Source organism: Pteropus vampyrus, unplaced genomic scaffold (genome assembly GCF_000151845.1).
Source record: "Pteropus vampyrus isolate Shadow unplaced genomic scaffold, Pvam_2.0 Scaffold192, whole genome shotgun sequence".
NCBI classification, from domain to species: Eukaryota; Metazoa; Chordata; class Mammalia; order Chiroptera; family Pteropodidae; genus Pteropus; species Pteropus vampyrus.
In genome coordinates this window covers 1686379-1692408 of record NW_011888973.1, presented here as the reverse complement: position 1 = coordinate 1692408, position 6030 = coordinate 1686379, and the positions used below count along the sequence as shown (strand labels likewise).

Genomic DNA, 6030 nt, shown 5'->3' with positions numbered 1-6030 from the left:
GGGTCTGGCTCGGGCAGCAGCGAGGAGCCCGGCCGTCGACTGGCAGTGACGCGGAGGGGACGGACTGCAGCGTCCGAGCGAGGCCTGTGCGAGGCAGCTGGGTTAGCGGTGCTTAGAGGGGACGGACAGAGCAGAGGCCACAGAGATTACACTGACTGTTCCTGATTACTGGTTGGCCACAGGGGCTGAAGGACAAGGAGACCAGGAAACTGCCAGGTTTCTGGCTGGGGAGACCGTACAAATGGGGGCCCAGGTCACCAACCCAGAAATATTTGTAGAGAAGCAGATTTTTTTGTTTTGTAAGATAACAAGATAAGCCCAGCTGGTCTGCTCTGAAGCTAGATGCTCCTGACAGGGCTGCTGGATAGGGCGGCCACGATGGGTGTGACTGGTGTCTGATGTGACACATTTGTGCTCATCTCCTTGCCAGGCCCCTCCCCGCTGGGTCTGCTTGTGGGCGTGGCCTACACCATATCTCCACGCCCAACAAGAGCAAACATCTCTTAATTATTTACACGTACACCTCTGCTACTCGGGTAGTCTGGGAACTCAAGGTCAAGGACTAAGTCTTACTTATTTTCATGACTCTGGTGCAGACTATACAGTGCCTAAAATAAGATGGCATTTGATAAGTATTTACTGAACAAAGAAAGAATGAGGGACCAGAAGTGCTTACAGCTAGAGTTACCCCTTTAACTCCGTTTCCAGGAAAGTCCTATTTCAGGGGCCACCAGCAGCTGTCTTTAGGGGAACTTTCTCTGCCTATGAGTGCAGTCCAGCTGTAGTTACAGCCAGAATTTTAGTGCTGTGGGCCCCCAGCCCCTGGCCGTTCACAAATAACAATGGAAAACTTACAATCGTTCTAGAGAACAGTAAATATCATTAAGTGTAATACAAGCATATTATATTTAGTTATGGATTTACTTTTTTTTCATGTTACCCTCCAGTAAACGAGAAACAAGAGGCATCTGGAATGCAGAAGAAGTCAATCCTCTCCATTAGAGGACGCTTCTAGATGGGCCTGAATCCTGAGCATATATTATACTTTAGAGCGATGGTTCCACATCTGTTTGAGTTTCATCACCTGGAGGGCTTTTAAAAAGTTCAGATTTCAAGACTTTATTGAAGACTGAAGAGTTGCAACTTTTACCAAGCAGGAGTGGGGCGTCGATGGCTCAGAGGATGACCACATGGGGACTGAGGGATCCTGATCGCGAGAGTGTAGCCATCCTGAACTCACAGGAAGGCCACAAGTAAGGTGACAAGGCCCTGAGGCAGAGCTTACCTGGTAGTCTGTTCTGTCCCAAAGTGAGCCCCCAGATACCAAGCACAGGGTGAGTGGACGTGACACAACAGGGCTCGTCTGACGGAGTGCTTCTAGCTGTCACTACGGAATCATAGCTACGTCTTACACGTGGTAAAAAGGCAACAGATGCAGAGATACATAATTCTTTGCTATGGGGGCTTTAAATTCTAAAAGGTGAAAGGAAGTACATTATATCTAGCTTCTTACAGCCAAGAGGCAAAAATCTTGGAAATTCTGTTTTAGCCCCAAATCTGCTTCACATATTTGTTACAAATTAACAAAAACAAATTATCTGCTCTAATTCTCACTCTGAACAGCAACTCTGTTCAAATAAACTGTAAAAAATACCATCCCAAGAGAGCTGAGTTTTGAGGAGATTCTATGATGATTAGGGACAATTTTACTGACTGTAAAATTTTAGGTAGGCTCCCCAAAGCGTCAGATTTTAAATTATTTTAGAATAGTGCTTCTCAGAGTTTAATGTGCACGTAACCACCTGATCGTTCAAACGCAGACCCTGATTCAGTAGATGGGGCGGCCGGGGCGGTGCCAGTCAAGTCTCCTGCTGCTGCGAGCACAATGGAAAGGTGGCCTCAGGTGCTGCGCCCCGAAACCCCACCTGCGCCCAAGCCAAGCTTTCTAGCTGCTCTCAAGTAAATAACGGGAGCAGCAGAAACGGTCAGGCAGACTGATTCCTGTGAGATGGGACTTCGCTGACATGTGACATTGGCTGGAGGACTTCACGTGTGCTGGCTAGAAACTTGCTTGGGATGGCACTGCAGTCTGAGATGCCGCCCCACCCTCCCCTCTTCCTTCGTCCCTTCAGAGGGGCCAGCCCTCACTGCAACCTCCTCCAGCTCCCCGTTTTCCTTCTCCCGGCGGCTTCCCCCACCAACCTACACATCGAACCCCGCCTTGGTGTGTGCTGCTTGGAGGCCGTGACTGATGAAGTAGCTCTGGAAGTTGGCAGAGGAGCCTGAAACTCTGCTCGTCTGACTTCCCATGGAAGTCCAAGTCGGAGCCCCTCTGCGAGCCACACTCCGAGTGCTGTGGTCGGGTGCTCCCTGGGGAAAAGATTTGTCACGGATTCACGAGAGAGCCGTGAGCTGAAACAGGTAACCCGACACTTCGCAGCGCGTCCCTCCTGCCCAGGGGACAAGCGCTGCTGGTGCCTGAAGGAAGAACAAGGGGCCTTGGAGGTCTCTGGCTTCCTAACGCCAAGTGAGAGAGGAAAAGCCCACGTCAACAAAGCCGATGAGGAATTTTCTGGCATGTCATAGTAGGTGCCTGCAGAATGCCTTACGCATCACTGTCCCTTGAAGGAAGTCCCCATGAGCTTTGCACACCACCACACCACTACTGAAAAGTCTGAAAAAAATAAAGCAGTGATTTGGCGCTTTACTCAACCCAGATCTTATTGGCTTAGTTGCTGCTCTCATTATATTCTGATCATCTAATTAACTGTAACCATCATAAAAATCAAAGTATCAAGATCGGCAGGGTACTTTTGTTTGTTTTTGCTGTTTTAATTTGGAAAACACTGTAAACAAACTCCTAGTTTTCAAAGTAAACATTTCCTTTACATTTATTCCTTACTGATATTAGTGTAATTTGATTACAGCTTTCTTAAGTATTTTATCAAGCCTGGATAATATTTTTAGGCCTGTTCTCTAAGTTTTTGATTTGACAGATGTTGTATCTTTCCACAAGACGCCTAGTCAATCTCATTTATTATGTGTTGATTTTATTTGTATAATGAAACTCCAAAAAGGTTACTTGATTTCTAAATTCTTGAGGGTATTTCTCTCTCACACTAAAAAATGATTTCTGAGAGTATGTCCCCTGCAGATGCCTTTGGAAAATGGAAAAGACTGGTCTAGTCCCTTTAACCACAATCAATCTCCAAAGCTGAGTAAGTATGTAAGACCCTTATTTAATTTCCCCTGGGCTAAGAATTCATTTTGTAAATGACTGAGGGCCAGTCTTTAAAAGATAAATTTACTGTACCCTCACTGAGACGGGGGGGTGGGGTGGGGTGGGGAGGGGGGGATACGGAGGGCAGACTTAAACGACCCAGAGTTGTCACACATCCTCTGCACCACACTGACACTGACGAGGCTGTGCTGATAGTAACCTCTGTGGAGGTGGCAGGTTTGCCACTTTTGGTTTGAAAACAGGGCTATAAACACATCCGACCCTTAAACTTAACAAACCTATGCTTGAAAATTTAAGGAGCTAATTTAACACAAGCAAAAAGCTATGAAAACTTTGTTACATATACCTATAAAGCAAAGTAATAGAAACAACCTAATGTCATGCAAATGAAAATCAGTTCTATAAATTATGGCATGTCTGTGCTGTATAATATTATGCATTTGCTAAATAACAACCATGAAGACAATGGAGAAATACTAATAACCATGTTTGATATGAACTAAAAAAAGCCTAATTCATAATAAACTGCACACAGTACTTCACACACACATATAACCACATACAAGATTTGAAAGAAAATATACAAAAACAATGAGATTATAAATGGGTTTATTTATCCAAAATTTTCTTTTGCATTAAAAAAACTGAAATAAAAAGCATGTTATCTGATATGTTCCTCAGTGACTGCGAAGACAAAATAAGAAGTAAAGCAGTTTTATGTGATTACTTTCTGAGTCTTGACATTTAAGATGAAAAATTTTAATTGAATTTACCATTTTACAATTGAACGCCTACTATGCAGAAGGTGTATGCTAGGGAGTCTCCAAAATACAAAGATTATTAACATAAGATCCCTGTCCGGAAGAAGTTGAGAGGAAAATATAAGACAAGTGTACAAATTATTAGAATATAAGTCAACATTTGCGAAGTTGGCCATATAAACCAAGGGCAAAGGAACAGGGAAGAAAAAAAAACCCTCAAGTCAGGGGAAATGGAGGAAAGCCTTCGCCTGGGATGAAGTCTCTGAGATGGTAGAGAATTCCAGCAAGGAGATGTGGGGAGTTTATAAATCGAAACAGTCCAGTCACCGCTGGAGTGTAAGTGAGAACGAGCCGCAAAGGTAAAGGGAGCGCATGCCGGTGGCCTCGGTGCCGGGGCAAAGATTCAGACTTAATCTGAAAGTCAGGAGTAGGTCCTGACGCCTTTAATCAGGGAAGTAACATAACCTATTAGGCCCTAAAGTGTTAACAAAACGGAAACACAACATACCAAAAGTTACGGGATGTAGCAAAAACTCTGAGGGGAGTTTACAGTGGTAGATGTCTACACTGAAAAGAAGGGAGACTTCACAGAAACGACCTAGCTCTGTGACTCCAGGAGCTAGAAAAAGAACAGACGAAGCCCAAAGTTAGCAGAAGGAAGGAAATAATAAAGATTAAAAAGAAATAAATGAAATAGAGAATAGAAAACAGGAGACCAAGATGCCAGACTACGCGATGGGGAAAGATAGTTTCTTCAACAACCATTTGGGTAAACTGGTAATCACATGCAAAAGAATGAAACTGGACCCTTATATTAAACCACACACAAAAGTCAATTAAAAACGGATTAAAGACTTAAATGTAAGACTAGAAACTCCTAGAAGAATATAGGAAAAAGAATATAGAAAAAAAATCTTCATTACACTGACCCAGACAATGGATATGAAACCAAATGTATAGGCAAGAAAAGCAACAATTGGGAAGTAGGGTTCATCGAACTAAAAAGCTTCTGCACAGCAAAGGAAGCCATCAACAAAAAAACCTATGGAATGAGAGATAATATTTGTAAACTGTATATCTGATAAGGGGTGACTATCCAAAATATACAAGGAACTCATATAACTCAACAGCAAAAAACCAAATCGCCTGAATAAAAAATGGGTAAAGGACCTGAACAGACATTTCTCCAAAGCAGACAAATAGCAGATAGAGGAAAGGGTGATCTCATCACTAACGCCCAGGGAAATACCAATCAAAACCACAATGAGACACCACCTCACATCTGTCAGAATGGCTGTCGTCAAAAACACAGATAACAAGTATTGGCCAGAGTGCGGAGAAAAGGGAACCTTTGTACACTGTTGGTGGGAATGTAAATTGGTACAGCCATCACAGAAAACAGAGAGGAGGTTCCTATAAAAATTAAAAACAGAACTGTCTTATGATCCAGCAATATCGCTTCTGGGTATTAATCGAAGAGAAGTGAAAAACAGGATATTGAAGAGATTTTTGCACTCCAGGTTCATTTAAGCATTATTCACGATAGCAAAGAGGTGGAAACAACCCACATGTCTATTGATCAAGAAAATGTGGTCTAGATATGCAATGGAATATTATTCAGTCATAAAAATGAAAGAAATTCTGTCATGTAACAACATGGATGAACCTGAAGGACATTATGCTAAGTGAAATAAGCCGGTCACAGGATTCCACTTATGGTAAGGTATCTAAAGTACTCAAACTCATGAAAGCAGGAAAGAGAATGCTAACTGTCAGGGCACACAGGGATGGGAAGTGGAAAGTATCTGCTTAATGAATATAGCGTGTCAGTCAGGCAAGGTGAATAAGTTCTAGAGATCCGCTGTATGACAATGTTTACATGCTTAAAAATGCTGTGCTTACACTGGTTCCGATAATGCCTATTATCCAATCCTGCAAAGTTATTTAACCTCTCCTAGCGTGTCTGCACGACGTAAAACTGATCAATCTTAACATTCGCCTGATAGCTGTCATGAGGGTTAGCTGAGG

The 6030-nt window shown here is 43.1% G+C and overlaps 1 protein-coding gene and 1 long non-coding RNA gene across 2 annotated transcripts in view; both read right to left on the bottom strand.

Moving 5' to 3' along the window:
- ZNF277 (zinc finger protein 277) overlaps window positions 1-6030 on the bottom strand; it is an 88255-nt gene that overhangs the window by 46422 nt on the left and 35803 nt on the right. The window lies entirely within an intron of this gene.
- LOC111746511 lies at window positions 883-2731 on the bottom strand. Its single transcript, XR_002783145.1, has 2 exons — window positions 2203-2731; window positions 883-1387 (listed from the first exon to the last, which is right to left on the bottom strand). It is a non-coding gene; the product is annotated as an uncharacterized LOC111746511 (long non-coding RNA).